The sequence below is a fragment of the Peromyscus californicus genome, unplaced genomic scaffold (genome assembly GCF_007827085.1).
Source record: "Peromyscus californicus insignis strain IS unplaced genomic scaffold, ASM782708v3 Scaffold_10__1_contigs__length_136768540, whole genome shotgun sequence".
NCBI classification, from domain to species: domain Eukaryota; kingdom Metazoa; phylum Chordata; class Mammalia; order Rodentia; family Cricetidae; genus Peromyscus; species Peromyscus californicus.
In genome coordinates this window covers 1,229,766-1,249,605 of record NW_026294391.1, presented here as the reverse complement: position 1 = coordinate 1,249,605, position 19,840 = coordinate 1,229,766, and the positions used below count along the sequence as shown (strand labels likewise).

Genomic DNA, 19,840 nt, shown 5'->3' with positions numbered 1-19,840 from the left:
CAGGAGGCAGAGCCAGGCGGATCTCTGTGAGTTCGAGGCCAGCCTGGTCTACAAAATGAGTTCCAGGACAGGCTCCAAAGCTACACAGAGAAACTCTGTCTCGAAAAACAAACAAACAAACAAACAAACAAAACCAAAAAACAAACAAAAAAGAAAACAAAAACCAAAATTGTACTGAGATACCACTATGCACACACTATTAATAACTATAGTAAGAAAGATCATGGCTGGCTAGGGCTACAGCTCAGTTGGTAGTGTGCTTGTCTAGTACACACAAAGTTCTAGTTTTAATTCCAAGCACTACATAAACTGGGCACGCTGGTACATGCCTGTAACCCCAACACTTGACAGGCAGAAGCAGGAGGTTCAGAAGTTCAAAGGCATCCATGGCTGCATAACAATTTCTAGGCCAGCCACAAGATGGCAAAGCCATCCTGTTCCTTCCTCCCCACAAAATATTTCTTTTTTATTTTAAAGAGAATATTAAGTATACCTAGAATTCACTGTGTTAGTAGACGCACGTATTAGCACAGTTACTTTGTAAAACTGATTGTGTAGAGCTGAACACAGGGATACACTATAACTTGATAGTCCAACTCCTAAGTGCAAACAGAAGCTCTCATGTATGTTCACTGTTCCAAGCTGCAAACAGCCTAAGTGTCTATCAACAGTAGAATGGATAAATATCTATTCATGCACTAGTATATATAATGATGAGAATGGGTTGTCTATAAACACGTGACAACATGAATGAATTTCACTTTCAAAATACGAATTATAAAAGACATCAAAGAATCTATCATTTGATTCAATTTATATAACACACAAAAACAGGCAAAATGGGGCCTGGATAGATAGCTCATCCGTTAAGAGCACTTGTTCTTGGTGAGGACCTGGGTTCAATTCCCAGCACCCACAGGGTGGCCCACAACTTTCCGTAACTCCAGTTCCAAGGGACTCAATGCCCTCTTCTGGCCTCAGTGGGCACCAGGCATGCACATGGTACACAGAAATACATGTAATCAAAACACTCATACACATAAAAATGAAATAAATCTAAAAAAAAATTTAAACCAGTCAAAATAAGTCTATTCTGTTAAAGTCAGGAGAGTGTTTATCTTTAGGATATGTGTAGTTCCTGGAAGGGTACAGTGTAGGGAGGGTATTCTGGGATACTGTTTATATTCTGTTTATAGATCTAAGTATGTTCAGTTTACAAGAATATGTTGAGCTGTATGCTTAATGATATATGCCCTCTCTATATATGATAATTTCATCAAAATATTTCAGTGCTGGAGGTGTAATTTAGTGGTAGGGTACTTGCCTAGCAAGTGTAAGTTACTGGCTTCCATTCCCAGTACTACAGGTATATTCAGATGCCAAAACACAACTGTATGTTAGAATGCCTTTTCTCTTATGAATATTGTGAAAATGTCTAAGAGAAAGTATAAGAGAAAGTATACATATGTGTTTATATATATGATACATAAACTGATTTTATATATATATATATATATATATATATATATATATATATATATATATATATATCAGTTCTTTAAAAAGCAATTCTATGGTAGAGTTCCCAACTAGCACACATGAAGCCCTCTGTCCCACCCCTGGTACTTAAAAAAATTAAAGGGTCTCCCTGTGCACATAACTGCATCTCAGCTGTGGGGAGGTTGAAACTTGTATTTCAAATTGACTGAAGAGTACTTGGCATTGCTTGCCTTCTTGCTCAAGCCATGGTCTTTTAAACATACTTCCCCTGTACAGTGGTTGCAGCACCAAGCACTCCTCTTTCCAACTATGGCATAGCTGATGTGGACTTTACTGTGGTTTCCAGGTGTGCTAGTCAGTTTTTGTTGGCATATAAAATACAGTGACCAGGAGAAGCTTATAGAAGGAAGAGTTTATTTGAGCTTATGGTTCTAGAGGGATCATCCATACTGGTGAGAAAGGCATGTCAGCAATTGGCCAGAGCAGGAAGCTGAGAGATCACATTTTCATCTGCAAACACAAAGCAGAGAGTGAACCGGATGTTAGGTGAAGCTTTAAGTTCTCAAAGCCTGCCCCCAGGGACATACATCCTCCACCAAGGTCACACCATATAAAGATTTCATAACATCCCCTCAAACAGCACCATCAATTGGGGACCAATTATTCAAATACCTGAGTCCATGGGGAGCATTTCTCATTTAAACCACCACATTCCACTTCCTTGTCCCTATAGTCTCATGGCCATATCATAATGCAAAATGCACTTAGTCCTACTATAAAAGTCTCTCTAGTCTTTTACAGTGCAATCATTATTTAAAAGCAAAGTTTCTTCTGAGACTCAAGGCAAGCTCTTAACTGTACCTCCCTGTAAAATAAAAAGCAAGTATATATTTCCAACATAAAATGGCAGACTACATAGTCCTGTTCTTTTTTTTGTTTTACATAGATACATTTGTGAGACATCATCTTAGCCAATATAGTAGACATTGTTGTCACTCGCCAAAGTAACCTTGTGTCCTTCTATAGTCCTGTTCTTTAAAGGAGGAATGGGGGCCAGATTGTGGAGATACTTGACCAAAGCAAGACTAAAACCCAATAGGGCAAACACCAACTCCTGTAGCTCCATGTTTAATGTCTGGAACTTCAGGTGCAAAGGGTTAGATAACCTAGCTCTCTCCAGCTTTGCTGCCTGCAATTTACATCTCACTCTTGTGCTGGTTCCACTCCTTGTACACAGCTGTCCTTGGCAGATGTCTCCTGGTTCTGGCATCTTCAGCATCTTGAGCTCTCCACTGCAATGCAGGCTTTAGGTTCACAGCTTCACACATGGTTTCAAAAGGCCTCCTGCCCTCTCAGGGCCACACAGAGACTCCTTGCCACCTGTTGCTTGGCCCCAGTAACTCTGAAACAGTAGAGGAAGAAAGCATGACTCATTCACTCTTGCATTTTTTAGGTCTCGAAAGCCACATAGTACAAAGTACCACATAGACAGCACTGCCTAGTTCAGCTGCCAGCTTGGGATGGACCCTCCTCCTCTTTGACCACATTAGCAGTAGTTTTTGTATGTTGAAGCAACTACTTTCTAGGAGCAAACCTTTAAGGTTTTCTCCTTTCACAAGCTGGAGTTTAGGTGGGTAGGGTCTTTCGTCGAGGACACCCTTTCCATTGTTCCACTGAAGACCAGGAGGACTAATCTTCTCAACAGTTTCAGCCTCTCTTTCGGTACAAGCCTTGGCTGTAACCTTAAGCTTCCTAGTGCTGCTTTTCTCTACAAACTTTGTACTTTTTTTCTGGCCCACTTTCTCTTTTTCATTATAAACCTGCATAAGAGTTTTAGTAATAATCAAGTGTTTGTTGGTTTCTTCCATTAGGATTATATAAGTTTAATGTATGCTCCAAACTTTTTGCAAATTTGTCACAATTATGGAACCTTTTAGCTGAGGGGACAAGCTTGGTAGTTTCATGCATTCTTTTTTTTTTTCTCAGTATTTTGACATTCACAGCCTCTGTCCTTAATCAGTTCCTTAACATGATGACTTAAAGAATTAAACCAATTTTTCTGGTATCTTTTCTAGCTGGTCATTATCTTGATACATTTCTTCTATAATGGAACACAATGAATCTTTTCCTGTAGACTGATAAAATCTTTCACCACTATTTAATTCCACTGAATTAAATGTCTCCAAAAATTCTGTTGTTTCCCTAATATCCTCAACTAAAAAGTAAAAATGACAAAGAATAATTAGGACAGGAGTCCATGTAGTCAGATATGATGAGCACAGAGAAATAGAAGAGACAATATGGTAATAATAGTATTAATAGTAATAATGCCAACAATATAACACAATTTTTATGGGACATTTAATATATGCAAATTATTTAATTTCACATATGATACAATAGACACTGTGCTAAGTGAGGGCCCTATGAAGTGGAGGTCAATATCAATTGTAGTTTATAGATGAGAAAACTGGGGCAGACTAGTTATATAATATGCTGAAGATCAAGATGCTAATAAGGGGAGAGAGGGAAAGGCAGGCAAGGCAGAATCCGAAAACCTTGTGTCAAGATATTTTTCTCCTCTTCTTTCATGCTAACAGAATGTAGTTGGGTCTACACTTAAGAGTTTCACTTTTTTTTTTCTTTTTTCAAGACAGAGTTTCTCTGTGTAGCTTTGGAGCCTGTCCTGGAATTCGCTCTGTAGATCAGGCTGGCCTCAAACTCACAGAGATCCACCTGCCTCTGCCTCCCAAGTGCTGGGATTAAAGGTGTGCGCCACCACTGCCCAACCACTTTTTTTTTCCAATCATGGAGTATGAACAGAGTGGCACATACTATTTATTCCAGGCAGACGGTCTTAGTTAAGGTTTCTACTGCTATGAAGAAACACCATGACCATGGCAACTCTTATAAAGGAAAAATATTTAATTGGGGTGGCTTACATTTCCAGAGGTTTAGTAGCTCCCCATTATAGTGGGGAGCATGGTGGTATGCAGGCAGACATGATGGTGGAGAGGAGCTGCTACATGTTGATATGCAGGCAACAGGAAGTAGACTGTCTCACTGGGCATGGCTTGAGCATATATGAACCCTCAAAGTCTGTCTCCTCAGTGACACACTTCCTCCAATAAGACCACACTTACTCCAACAAAGCCAAACTTCCTAATATTGCTACTCCCTTTGGGGGCCATTTTCTTTTAAATCACCACACAGACCTTCATATAGTAGGCAAATCTCTACTCTTCCCTTTTATTGGTTCCCATTGGACTGCACAGTGACCCAACACTAATGGTACAGCCTACAACAATGCTCTAGGAAATGGCAGAACAATAACTTGAAACATGGTTCCTTAATGACCTACTAGAACAAGGGTTAACTTATGAACTGGACCTATTCATCTCATAATTCCCATACAATAGAGGGTATATATCTATATTTACTTTGTTGTTAGCTCCTATGTACATATTCAAATGTTTTATCCTCAATATTCAGCATATTTTTTTGAGCTGAGGATCAAACCTAGGGCCTTGTGCTTGCTAGGCAAGCGCTCTACCACTGAGCTAAATCCCCAACCCGCATATTTCTAAGTAGGTAATATTGGGTATAAATTTATAAAGCAGACATTGTACCTCTCGTACTGGCATATGATTTGGCACAGTTGAATGTTGCAACAGAAAGAACTATTTCAGGCAGTTTTCTTCCTTTTCCAAATATATATACTCCTTTAATTCTAAATACATTCCTTAAAAATCCTTCTGAAAGAGAATAAAATACATACCTACATTTTACTAAATTCAATACATTATATTTTTAATCTTTGCCAGTAGGCACAGTGTTAAAGCTTTGTCAGTGGGAGACACTGCAGTCATTCCTTGCTCTTGGGTGACTCACTCAGCAGGATCTTCTAATCTGGACACCTTGTCTAGCATTCAGATCCTACAGTCTCCTACTGCCTGGCTTCCATAGCATCCCTGGCAGTGTAGTCTTGTGATGTAGGTGGCTCCTCTGTTAAGCTCAGCTTTTACAAACATGGGTGACTTCTCCAGTATCCAGCTACTGCAGCTCATATGACTTCCCAGTTACCTAGTTGGTATGTATGGTGCTAGTATTTTTTCTAGTAGCAAGCTTCTGTATCATGCTGCAGCCAGCACTACCTAACTAACACTTTACTATGATGTGCCTCTCAGATGATTTGTAATAAAATAATTCTAGTGTAATACTGCTCCATAAAGAGCTTTCTCTGGAACCTGAGGGCAGATTTCCAGCAAGTTCTGATAGTATAGCACCACAGAAATTCTTTTGCTACTCATGAGCCATGGCTCTGCCCAACAAGGTTTAGATTTCACCCCAGGAAATAGAGGCTTTTCCCTGGGTACCCTGTCACAGCATGCTGTGGTTTAAGGGTATCCTCCAACGGATTGTATTTTTTGAGCTTGGTCCTCAGCATGATGGTATTGAGGTTACAGACCATTAATTTTTTTTGAGAGAGGCTCTTGATATATATAGCTCATCTCACATTTATGATTCCTTTGCCTTAGACTACTCAGTACTGAGATTATAGGTGTGGTGGTTTGAATAGGTATGGCCCCCACAGACTCATATTTGAATGCTTTGCCTATAGAGAATGGCATTATTAAGAGGTGTGGCCTTGTGGAATAGGGGTGGCCTTGTTGAAGGAAGTGTGTCACTGTGGAGGTGGGCTTTGAGGTCTTATAAGCTCAAGTCTGGCCAATGGGACACAGACTCCTTCTGCTGCCTATAAATCAAGATGTAGAACTCTCAGCTCCTTCTCCAGTACCATGTCTGTTGCACACTCCCATGTCTTGCCATGATGATAATGGACTAAACCTCTGAAATTGTAAGCCAGCCCCAATTAAATGTTTTCCTTTATAAGAGCTGCATGGTCATGATGTCTCTTCACAGCAATAGAAACTCCAACTAAGACAATAAGTATGCACCATTACACCAGGCTACAAAGTGGTAGGCCTTAAAGAACTGGAGCCTAGTGGGAGGTGACCAGATCACTTGGGGGACCTATCTGAAAGGCATTAAAGTAGTTCTCATGGAACCCTGGATGGTCCTCACAAGACGATTATTATAAAAGAGCAAGAATGATCACTTCTTGGTTTCTCCCAGTTTACCACTTCCTATTTACCATGTGATAGCTCCCTCACAAATATTTTCCTACCTTGATGCCATCTGCCATGTGGCAACTGAGCCGAAGAAACCCTCACCAAAAGTTGAATCTATGGGGTAGCCTGATCTTGGACTTTCAGTCCCTAAAACTTTCATATAAATATGCTTCTTTCCTTTATGTTACTCCTAGGGAAGTATATTAGTCCATTAATAGATAATTGACTAACACATGGCCCTAGAGAAATTGACTATGCCTTGTGTCTACTATTTCTTTATTGTTTAGGGTTCTTTATTAGCTAATATTTTGTTACAGCAATCTCACTATATCTAAAAATCCTTATGTTAAATTTTCTTCATTCAAAATAATGTGTGGTTTCTCCCTCCTGATTAGACAAATACAGTAAGAAATAGGCTCCTTGCTGGACTTGTTCATAATTAATTTTTGTATTATTTTATTAATATTTATTTTATGTATGTGAATGACCTGAAGCACACCAGAAGAGGGAATCAGATCCCATTACAGATGGTTGTAAGCCACCATGTGGTTGCTGGGAATTGAACTCAGAATCTCTGGAGGAGCAGCCAGTGCTCTTAACCACTGGGCCATCTCTCCAGCCCCCATAATTAATTTTTTAATATGTTATTTTCCTGAGGATTCTGATAACCATGTGAATGCATAAAATGAGTTAACCTGCTGGGCAGTGGTGGCACATGCACTTGGGAGGCAGAGGCAGGCAGATCTCTGTGAGTTTGAGGCCAGCCTAGTTTACAAAACAAGTTCTGGGACAGCCAGGACTGTTACACAGAGAGACCCTATCTTGAAAAATAAAAAATAAAAAAACAAAAACAACAACAACAAAAAAGAAATGAATTAAACCTGACACAGACTTGGCAGGCACAAATACTATTTCATATCACTTGGTACACACCTCAGATTTTCTTTATCCATTTGGTAGTGTATACTCAGGTTGATTCTATACCTTAGCTATTGTAAATAGTGCCAAGATAAACAGGAAAGCACCAGTATCTTCAATATATTGATTCATTTCCTTTGGAATTATATATATATATATATATATATATTTATATTTATATTTATATTTATATTTATATTTATATTTATATTTATTTAGGTTTTTCAAGACAGTTTCTCTGTGTAGCGCTGGCTGTCCTGGAACTCACTGTGTAGACCAGGCTGGCTTCAAACTCACAGAGATCCACCTGCCTCTGCCTCCAGAGTACTGGGATTAAAGGCGTGTGCCACCACCACCTGGCAGGTATTTCTAGTTTTTAACTTATTCCATATTCCTTGGATTTGTTTGTTTTCTTCTTTTGCTTTGCCTTCCTTTTCTTTCCTCTTTTTTTCTTTTTGTAAGCAAGGTTCTCATCTCACTATACAGCTCCATCTGACCTCAGACTCCCAGTCTTCTTCCTTCCACTTTTAAAAAACAGTTTTGTATTATTGCTAATTATGTGTGTCTATTGTGTGAGCATGTGTATGTGTGTGCACATGCCCACGAAGGCTACAGGAGTCAGATCCCTTAGAGCTGGATTAGATACAGTTGGTTGTGAATCACTCCAATGTGGTTTCTGGGAATCAAACTCTGGTCCTCTGGAAAAGCAGTATGTGCTCTTACCAATGAGCCATCTCTCCAGCTTTTCCCTCCTCCTCTTCTTTCCTCCTCCTCTTTCTTTAAAAAATTTTTTTTTGGAGACAGGTTTCTCTGTAACCCTGGCTGTACTGGAACTTGCTCTGTAGACCAGGCTGGCCTCAAACTCACAGAGAACTGCCTGCCTCTGTCTCCCAAGTGTTGGGGTTAAAGGTGTGTGCCACCATGCCTGAGTTTGCCTCCATTTCTTAAGTGCTGAAATTACAGGAATGTTCACCATGCCCAGTTTTACTTTATTTTGCATTATGTACCAAATTCTACCAGCATGTACAAATGTTCTCTTTTCTTCACACTTTCACCAACATTTGTTATTTTCTCCTAATCATTTTTTTTTTTTTTTGGTTTTTCGAGACAGGGTTTCTCTGTATAGCTTTGCGCCTTTCCTGGAACTCACTTGGTAGCCCAGACTGGCCTCGAACTCACAGAGATCCGCCTGGCTCTGCCTCCCGAGTGCTGGGATTAAAGGCGTGCGCCACCACCGCCCGGCTCTCCTAATCATTTTTATAACTGCTATCCTAACAAGTGTGAGATAGTGTCTCACAAAAGTATAAACTTTTGGTTTGTACTTCCCAGATAAATAGTGACATTAAATACCTTTTTATAATCAATTAGCCCAGATGGTACCAAAAGCTAAGAAGAAAGCTTCTGCCCCTCACCAAGCTGAAGCCAATGTGAAAGCCTTGAATGCCAACAAGGCAGTGCCAAAAAGTATCCATGGCCACAAAACAATCTGCATGTCACCCATCTTCTGGCTGCCCAAGACCTTGCTGCTCCAAAGGCAGCCCAAATACCCTTGAAAGATCGCACCCAAGAGAAACAAGCTTGACCACTATGCCATCATCCAATTCTCCCTGACTATTGAGTCAGCCGTGAGGAAGATAGAATCAACACATTCATTGTGGATGCCAAGGGCAACAAGCACCAGATCAAATAGGTTGTGAAGAAACTCTATGACACTGGGGTGGCCAAAGTCAATATCCTTATAAGACCTGATGCAGAGGAGAAGGCACATATTCAGTTGGCTCCTGTTTATGATGCTCTGGATGTTGCCAACAAATTTGGGATCATACAAACTGAATTCAGCTGGCTAATTTTAATACATATTTTTTTCCACCATAAAAATACCCTTTTGGCTGGGCGGTGGCGATGCACGCCTTTAATCCCAGCACTTGGGAGGCAGAGCCAGGCAGATCTCTGTGAGTTCAAGGCTAGCCGGTTCTACAGAGCGAGATCCAGGACAGGCACCAAAACTACACAGAGAAACCCTGTCTCAAAAAACAAACAAACAAACAAAAAACCAAACAAACAAGCAAAAAAAAAAACCCTTTCACGTACCTCTTGATCATATTTGAATCTTCTTTGGAAAAATGTGAATTCAGATCTTTTACATGTTTTACACTCAGGTTATTTGGTTTTCTGATACTGTATTTCATGAGTTGCTTATATAGTCTGGATTTTACCCATTATCATATATTTGGCTTATAATCTTTTTCCTGATCCATAGGCTGATTTTTAATTTTATTCATTCTTTCTTTTGCTGTGTAGAGACTAAGGGGCAGTAAAAGGAAGGAAATGGTGAGCTGTGGGTCAAAGGGTACATGCCTGTAGTTATGCATAACTGTAGATTTCTATGTATAGAAGGATTACAGTTACTATTTTAGTGTATTTGAAAATTTGATAAATGGGAGCTGGGGATGTAGCTCAATGGTAGAGCACTTGCATAGCATATACAATGTTCTAGGTTCAAGCCTCAATATTACAAAAAAGGACATGTGTTAAACAAGCAAGTTTTAAAAGGTCAACATGAACTATAGGAGGTGACAAATATGATTTTTTACATAATCATTTCCTATCAAGTGTACATAACAATGCAAAGAATTGTGCAAAAGTATACCATAGTCTTTTATTATTTTCCTTTTGTGGTTGGTATTCATGTCTTTTCTGAAAATCTTTATCTATAGCAAAGTCATAAAGATGTTTAATGCTTTCTTGTAAATGTTTTACTAATGTGTTGGCAAGATGTCTTAGTGGTAAAAGTACTTTCTGTGCAACTCTAAAGACCTAAGTTTGATCCTCTGAATCCATTTAAGTGTGGAAGGAGAGAACCAACTACATAAAATTGTCTTCTGACATCACACACGTCTGCATACCTCTCTAATGATAATACATACTTTTTTGAAGTTGTATTGTTAAAAAAAAAGCAAATCTAGGAAGGGTTTTTGGTGTGTGGTATTGTTACTGGAGCCCTGTCCATACAGCCTGGCTCTGAGTTCAAATCCTCATCCTTTTTAGGAGAAGAGGACATAATATGTAGAGAAATAGAAATATGAATTTATTTATAGATTGGTTATAATTTGAGATGATCTAACACCACTTACTGAAAACACTACCTTGTCCATTGTGGGAGGTCCATTTCAAAACTGTCTATTTTTATTGATTTATTTGTTTGTTCTTTTTCTTTTTTTTTTTTTAATTTTTTTTTGGTTTTTCGAGACAGGGTTTCTCTGAGTAGCTTTGCGCCTTTCCTGGAACTCACTTGGTAGCCCAGGCTGGCCTCGAACTCACAGAGATCCACCTGCCTCTGCCTCCCGAGTGCTGGGATTAAAGGCGTGCACCACCACCGCCCGGCTTGTTCTTTTTCTTTATGCATTTTACTAATTTCTAGAGGACATGGAGATTACTTTGTATAGCTGTGTGGTCACAACACGGGTGTATGGGTTCACGCAGATCCATGGAATGAAGATTCAGAGGCATCTTAAGAATGAATCTAGCCTTTCATGGCTGCAGGGGGGTTCAGCCTCGAAGGACTGAAGCATCTTCCCTTGGCCTCGGGCATTTTTATTTTTCTCCATTACAGTTTAGCCAGTTAATTTCCATATGCTCAAAACAACCTGAAAGGAGCTCCCAACAATACAATGCTAAGTGCAAATTCCTCTCAGCTGGTCTTGTTTCCTCAAACTGGAAGCCTCTGTGTCCTCATCCCAATGACTCTCAGCTGAACTGCTGCTGGAAAGCCTGAAGCTTAACCAGCTAAAAGCTTCTAGTTTCTGGTCCCCACACCTTATATACCTTTCTGTTTTCTACCACCACTTCCTGGGATTAAAGGCTTGCTTTCTGGGATTAAAGGCGTAAGTCACCATGCTTGGCTGTATCCTTGAACACATGGATCTCTGCCTCTGGAATGCTAGGATTAAAGGCATGTGCTACCACTGCCTATCCTAAGTATCTAGTGGCTTTTCTGTTCTCTGACCTCAGATAAGTTTATTAGGGTACACAATATTTTGGGGAACAAAATACCACCACAAAGTATAGGCAGGACAAAGAGAGAGAATTCTGGGAAGTGGAAGGCTGAGGCAGGGAGATGCTGCCAACCACCACCATGAAAAGCGAGATGTAAGGTACCAGTAAGCTACGAGCCACGTGGCAACTTATAGACTAATAGATATGGGTTAATTTGAGATATAGGAACTAGATAGCAAGAAGCTTGAGCTATTAGGCCAAACAGTTTAAATAATATAAGCGTCTGTGTGTTTATTTTATAAGTGGGCTGCGAGACTGCCAGGGCTTGGCAGGAGCTGGAGAGAAACTCTCCAGCTACACAAGACAATACTGTATCTATAGGTAACATTGGTATAATGCACTCAAAAATTTGTGAAAAGGGTAAAACCTCTCCATGATATATGATAGACAAATTTTATGATAGGTGAATTCAATAGTGCTAGTAAGTGGCTGAACAGTGTTTCAAACCTGGTGTCTTGGCATGTGGCAGATATTCAATAGATGTTTGTTGAATGAATAAATGAATAAACAATTACCTTTAACGGGCTGGAGAGATGGCTCAGAGGTTAAGAGCACTGACTGCTCTTCCAGAGGTCCTGAGTTCAATTCCCAGCAACCACATGGTGGCTCACAACCACCTGTAGTGAGATCTGGTGCCCTCTTCTGGCCTGCAGTCACATATGCTGTATACATAGTAAATAAATAAATCTTAAAAAAAAAAAAAAAAAAAAAAAAAAAAAAAAAACAATTACCTTTAACTTTCAAATAAAAATGTTCATTATTTTCATTAACATCAGCAATAAATAGTAATATTCTCTTACAAGTGCTACTTGACATTACAAGTACTACTCGACATTGCTCTGAACACTAATAGCTAATACAATAGAACATGACATAATTAGAATAAACATTTGAAAAGCAGACTGAGTATCACTTTGAACAGAATGTGATGTAATATCCAGGAAAAGCCACAAACTATAAAAAGCAACTAGCTTTCATATTAGAATTTGATAATTAGATTGAATAAGAAATAAAATTACAAAATCAACAGATTTTCTCCATGGAAATAGAACAAAAGTATGCATTGTGGTTTGTTTGAGGAGGTTGTTTTGTTTATTTTGGTTGGCAGATTGGTTTTGGTTTGCTTTTTGAGACAGGGTCTTACTATGTAGCACTGGCTGGCCTGCAACTCACTATGTAGACCAGACTGGCCTTGAACTCACAGAAATATCCCTGCTTCTGCCTCTGCTGGGATTAAAGGCTTGTTCACCACACCCAACTTCCCAACCATCTATTTACATGGGATTTGGGGATCTGAACTCAGGTCATCACACTTTCAAGCAATCACTTTACCTAAAGTCTGGAAATCTCTTCAGCCCTCAGTTTTATCATATTTAAAAGAAGAAATGTTGTTTCACTATTAGGAAAAGAATTTGTACTATATCAAGCTGATGAAAGAAAATGCTGGCCGTACTTTCAGGAGGGGAGACTAAAATCTTCTTAGATTATGGATTAACCTATAGAAAAATGTCTGCTATAAATCAAACGGTGAAGGGGAAGATGAATAGGAATAGCACTTATACAACTTAAGTAAAACATAGCTCTCTGAACAGATGAAGATAGGTCTCTTCTGTATCCCAGAATCTAATCAGTATTTATATGTATAATACAGCTCTCTGGCTTAAAAGGGCTTATTGGGAAATGTTATCATTTATACTATTTTCTACAGAGAAAATATTTTACTGTTTAAAATTACCCTGGACTTTTAAATTATAACCTGTTTTTATGTTCAGAAAAAAAAGAAATGTTGGCCAGGTATTGTAGTATATATCTATAATCTCAGCACTTGAGACACTGAGGCAGGAGAATCATGACTTTGAGGCTACCTTTAGCTACACAGAACAACCATGTATGTATGTATGTATGTATGTATATGTGTATGTATGTATATGTATTAGTCAGGGTTTTCTAAACTAACAGAACTTAAAAAATGAATCTCTACATAAATACAGAAAGGGGATTTATTAGAATGACTTACAGACTGTGGTCCAGCTAATCCAACAACAGCTGGATGTGGATGGAAAGTCTAAGGATCCAGTAGTTGCTCAGTCCATGAGGGTAGAAGTCTCAGCAGGTCTTCAGTATACAATGGAATCCTGAAGAAGTAGGCTCTAACGCCAATGAAGGAATGGACTTTCTAGCAAGGTTTGAGCAAGCAGGCAAAGAGCAAAATCTTTCTTCTTCCATGTCCTTACATAGGCTTCCAGCAGAAGGTGTGGCCCAGTTTAGATCTGGATTAATGATCTGAATTAAAGATCTAGATTAAAGGCATGTCTTCCTACATCAAAGATCCAGATTACAAGTGGATCTTCCTACTTCAAATTAAAGAAAAAAATCCCTCATATGTGTGTCCTACATTTTGGGGTTTTAGTTTCAGATGTAGTCAAGTTGACAACCAAGAATAGCCATCACAGTATATGTAGAAAGACTTTGTCTCAAGAAAAAGGAGGTGAGAAGACCCGTGACATCTCACTGGGTAAATACACTTGTCACCAAGCCAGTTGATAGTTCAATAACCAGAATCCATATGGTAGAAGGAGAGTGATGGATCATCCTGACTCCATCTTAAGGATGGAAGACATTTTGCCAAAAGTCAAAGAAAGTTCTTCTGTTTGCTGCAAAATTCAAGTTGGCCATGCTTTAACCTGTTTCTGGAATTTGACATACTTCCTACTCTATGGAGTTTTACTCACACCTTGAATGTTCCCTGATAAGATAAGATGCTCTGCCAAATAATTTTGAAATGTCCAGCCAAGTTCCTACTAATCAAAATTCCTCTGGGAATCCTCCAACCCTTGAATACACCCTAGTCTTGCAGTTTTGCTGGACTATATATAACATATCATCTGTGTTCAAAGCTATTTTTTTTCAAACCCCACATTAGGGTCCCATCTGGCAGAAAATAAAGCTTGCTTAATTTGACCAAAGAATCTGGATAATGATCTTTACTCTCAACTTCTGCAAGTTGTCCTCAGACTTCTATGTGTCTTACCATAATACACACACACACACACACACACACACACACACACACACACACACACTTAAAAAAACCTGGCCAGGTGTGGTGGCACACATCTTTAATCCCAGCACTTGGGAGGCAGAGGTAGGTGGATTTCTTGAATTCAAGGCCAGCATGGTCTATAAAGCAAGTTCTAAGACAGCCAGGGCTGTTACACAGAGAAGCCCTGTATAAAAAAAACCCATTAAATAGATAAAATAAAATAATATTCAAGAATGTTAAAGAAAATGCCAAAAAAACCCCAGTATCACTAGCACTATTTATTTTAAAACTTAAAAGTATCTTCAAAGTCAATTTATTCTTTAGAAGGAATATAAACATATATCAGAAGAACAAATTATTGTTGTGGGATGTCCTGTATGTTGTAAATATATGTTGCTATGATTGATTGATAAATAAAACACTGATTAGCCAGTAGCCAGGCAGGAAGTATAGGCGGGACTAGCAGAGAGGAGAATTAGGGGAACAGAAAGGTGGAGTCAAAGAGATGCTGCCAGCCTCCCTGATGAGGAGCAAAATGTAAAGTAGCGGTAAACCACAAGCCACGTGGCAAGATATAGATTAATAAAAATGAGTTAATTTAAGATAAAAAAACCAGATAACAAAAAGCTTGAGCCATTAGGCCAAACAGTTTAAATAATATAAGCGTCTGTGTGTTTATTTTATAAATGGGCTGCAGGACTGCCGGGGCCTGACGGGACCTGGGGAAAAACTCTCCAGCTACAAATTATAGTTCAGAAACAAAACATATATTTGGGTCCAAGTGTGGTGGCACATGCCTTTAATTCCTGCATGGGGGGTGTGCCGAGGCAGGTGAATCTCTGTGAAGAGTTCTGGGACAGCTAGGGTTATGTAGAGAAGCCCTGTCTCAAAAAAGTACTTAAAAACAACTTATTAGTTATAATAACTTATTAGTTATAATAAGTGGCAGAAGGCTAATATTCACAAATCAGTAACAGACCACTTAAAGAAGAGCAGAAGACAAAAACTTTAAAAATATATTCAATGGCTAGCAATTATGAAAAATATCCAATCACTGGTTGTTGGGAAAATATACATCGAAGCAAACTACAGCTATTGTTGTATTTGGCCACGGGAATGGGGGAAAATGTAAAAAGAAGCAACAATATTTATATGAGAGAGGATATTGGAATGAGCCCCTTTTATATGTTCCTGGTAGTAATTCCAATTTTATAAAATAAAATTGGGAAGGGGGTGGCATCTAGAGAGATGACTCAGCAACTAAGAGCATGTATTGTTCTCCCAAACGACCAACTTCGATTTCCAGCACTCATTTCAGGTGGTTGACAACCACCTGTAACTCTAGGTCCAGGAAGATCCCTCTGACCTCTTCAGGCACCTGCATTCACATGCATATCCACATACTGTAGCTAGAGTTTTCCTGCCTGGCCCACAGTCAGGACAAATCTCTCTCACCCGCCAGTCCCAAGCCGCTCAAACCCGATCAAGTAAACACAGACACTTATATTGGTTTCAAACTGTATGGCCGTGGCAGGCTTCTTGCTAACTGTTCTTACAGCTTAAATTAATCCATTTCTATTAATCTATACCTTGCCACGTGGCTTGTGGCTTACCGGTACTTTACATCTTCCTTGTCCTGATGGTGGCAGGCAGTATCTCTTTGACTCAGCCTTCCACTTCCCAGCTCTATTCTCCTCCTTGTCCCGCCTATACTTCCTGCCTGGCCACGGGCCAATCAGTGATTTATTCATTGACCAATCAGCAACACATTTGACATACAGACCATCCCACAGCAACATACAGATATATCATTAAAAGTAATAGAAATAAATCTTAAAAATGAGGGGAACAGGGAGATGGCCAGTTGATCTGAGTTTGATCCCCAGAACCCACATAAAATGCCAAATGCAGTGGTGTGCATTTGTAATCCCAGCACTCCTTTAGGGGAAATGGGAGGCAGAGACAGGAATAGGCAATGCAGAAACAAGAGAGATCCTGCCTCAAAAGCAAGGTGGAGAGAACACATGCCTCCAAATTGTCCTCTCTTTTCCACATTTGTGACATGGCCCATGCAAAACACACACACACACACACACACACACACACACACACACACACACACACACATCAATAAAATTATTTTTGGAAAATGATTTGGTGGTATATGTTCAACATCAATCCCTGAATCTAAAGACTAAGCTCACCTGACAGTTTTTGGCCACAATTTAAAAACTAATAATAAAAATGTTAACAGTTTGGTAAATCAAAATCTCATTTTAAAAAAAGGAAAAAAAAATCCCCACAAAATCTCATACTTAAATAATGAGGGATTAGAGGAATCTGAGAGAATAATCATAACAGAAATCAGAAAACAATAGAAATAACTTGTAGTCAAAATCTTACATGTCAAAACTTGCAGATCTGGTGAGATGGTTCAAAAGGTAAAATTATTTGCTGGGCAAACCTAACCACCTGAGTTTGGTCACCAGAATCTACAATGAAAGGAGAGAACTAAGTTCCAAAAGTTGTCCCCTGACCTCCACACTTGTGCTGTGGCATGCATGCAAGCATTCACACATACATCACAAACAATAACAATAACAATAACGACAACTTGCAACATAAGCCAGTTGTGGGACACATGTCTGTAATCCCAGCATTTGGGATATTGAGACAAAGGATCCCAAGTTGGAGGTCAGATTGGACTATACAGATTGAGTTCCAAGCCATTTGGGCCAAAAAGACTGTCTCAAAAATCTACAAAAGCAAAGAGTAAAAGTAAGAACAAGACACTGCTAAGAGAGAGCACCTAACTAGTATGTTCAAGGCTATGGGCACTTAGCACTTCTAAATATATAAATAAGAATAAAATATTAAGAAAAAAACCAAAGAAATAATGAAAGGGCAGATATAATCAAGGGCAGAAATTAAGGCAAGATACATAAGGACCAGCCAAGTTAAAACAAATTTTTAAATAGTATTTCAGAAACTTGTTCACTTGTTACTGACTCCTACATGACGCAGATCTGATTCCATAGACTTCAAAACACACAAAATGAATCCAAGACCACACGTCACAGACTTACCACTCACCCAGCAGTGATTTCTTCCTCATGCTCACAGATACCCAACACCCTAAAGACTTTGGATCACTTACTCCAGGATTCCTTCCCATCTTTCATCCCTTACCACTCACCCAGCAGTGATTTCTTCCTCATGCTCACAGATACCCAACACCCTAAAGACTTTGGATCACTTACTCCAGGATTCCTTCCCATCTTTCATCCCAGACACTAAATGATTGCATCACTTTCCCACAAACCCCAGTCAACTCACTGTACCTCTGAGAAACTTGAAATCCAACACCCCTGTGTAAAGATCTTACATCAGTGCTTAACTAGCAGTAAATCCGTTAAACTTACTCAGGTCCCTCAAGCTACTTGGAGCAGCCTTTGAGTCCCTGGACTCGCTGGGTATATACGCAGTGTCAGTGAGCAAGTCATCGTTCGCCAACAATAACACCAGGTGCACGTACCCTGAATCTATGTGGGCATGCCAGTCCGAGAAGAGGCAGGCTTTCCGAGGTTCTTTGGTGACTTTCGTCAAACCAGGTGGTTGGTGCCTTGGGAGAGTCTCTACTGGAACCGACATCTTGGGAGGATGGTCATTCCGCCCGGGGCACCTCATCTTCCCTAGTGGGGTTTCTCGGGTGCGGGAGATGGCGGGCGGCATGAGGTGGCTCAGTCAGGCCTCAGGGCGGAGGCTCTAGACAGCCCTCCCCCCAGCAGTTCCAGTCCTATCTGACGCCACCCACGCCTCCTGTGACAGCCCTCAGAGCCCACCTGGCGGCGCCACTGTCACAAGCTCTGACACTGACTGGAGCCACAAATAGGTTGGGTTTTCTGCCGGAAACGACTAGCATCCGGGCAGTAACCGAACTTTTGTAGTTGCTGGGTGTCGGAGATGGGGCAGGAGAAAGGAGGAGGTGTCATAGTCTCAGACTTAGGCCAGGAAACTAAAGTCCCTGGCAGCGGGTGTTTCACCTTTGTAGATTCTACACTGGGGACCAAGGATCTGTGGAGGAAGTCGTCATGGAGTGTGGGTGAATTATTCAGCAGCCCAGGGCAAAACTTGTAGACATTTTCCAAGATTCAAAAGACGAGGGAATTGGTGCTTTCTGGAAGGTGGAGAGGAAAAATCAAAAGCAGTTAAACGCAGATGTGTTCAGTGGTCTTTGGTTCCAGAGGTGAAAATGCTGCCCATGATGGCTATTCCTGATTTAGCCTTGTTCAGTCTACTGAGTCTCTGTTCTCAGAATTAATGTCCCAAAGAAGGAATGTAGAGGGAGTACCAGGAATGTTACAGTTTCTAACACAATGTTTCATTTCCAAAACAAATAAAACATAAATTTTGTTCTCAGTGCTCCGGAGGCTGAGGATCACAAGTTTCAGGCCAGCCTGGACAATAGTGCAAGACCTTGTCTCAGAAAAAAAAAAAAAAGAAAGAAAGAAAAAAGGAAAAGTTAATCCTATGAGAGTTATTTTTAACCTGGTTTGTGGACTGAAAGTTCTTTTGAATTATACTGAATATGAACTTTGATGAAACTCCTTTGAGGTCTCAAGTACAGGGCCAGTTTTCAAAACTATTTCCTGTTTTATTTGAAAAGGCTGCCTTCAGTTGTTGGGTTCAACATTATGTACATGTGTTAGTTGAGCTGTTTAACTTGAGTTTATCTTGCCAGCTTTGGGAGTATACAGGTACAGGCAGGATTACATATGGAAGCCAGCCTGGGCAACATAGCAAGACTCCATGTCAAACAGCTGAAGGCCTAGGTGTGTAGCTCAGTGGTATAGCACTGCATAGCATGTGCAAAATATTAAATTCAGTGTCTAGCACCACAAAAAATGATTTCTGTTTGCTTATTAATTATGAGGTACAGATAAATATTCTTTTATTTTTTGAGACAGGGTTTCTCTGTGTAGCCCTGGCTGTCTGGGAACTTGCTCTGTAGACCAGGCTGGCCTCAAACTAGGAGATCTACCTACCTCTGCCTCCCGAGTACTGAGATCAAAGGCATGTGCCGCCTGTGTTGGGCTTCAGATATATATTCCTTATTGTTAATAAGACATATTTTCCTTGTGTCAGTCAATTTCTGCTTTGGAAAGTTTGAAGTTTAATTACTAAATAAATG

At 39.8% G+C, this 19,840-nt stretch overlaps 1 long non-coding RNA gene across 3 annotated transcripts in view; it reads right to left on the bottom strand.

The window, feature by feature from the left end:
* Positions 1-1,879: 1,879 nt before the first annotated feature.
* LOC128100601 (uncharacterized) overlaps positions 1,880-19,840 on the bottom strand; it is a 91,542-nt gene continuing 73,581 nt past the window's right edge. For 2 of the 3 annotated variants that reach the window (XR_008214977.1, XR_008214911.1), the window contains exons 7-8: positions 2,701-2,902; positions 1,882-2,010 (exon numbers count right to left, since the gene is read on the bottom strand). This is a non-coding gene — a long non-coding RNA (uncharacterized LOC128100601). Of the gene's footprint in view, positions 2,011-2,700; positions 2,903-19,840 lie in introns of all 3 variants that reach the window. The other variant, XR_008215029.1, reaches the window with a different exon arrangement.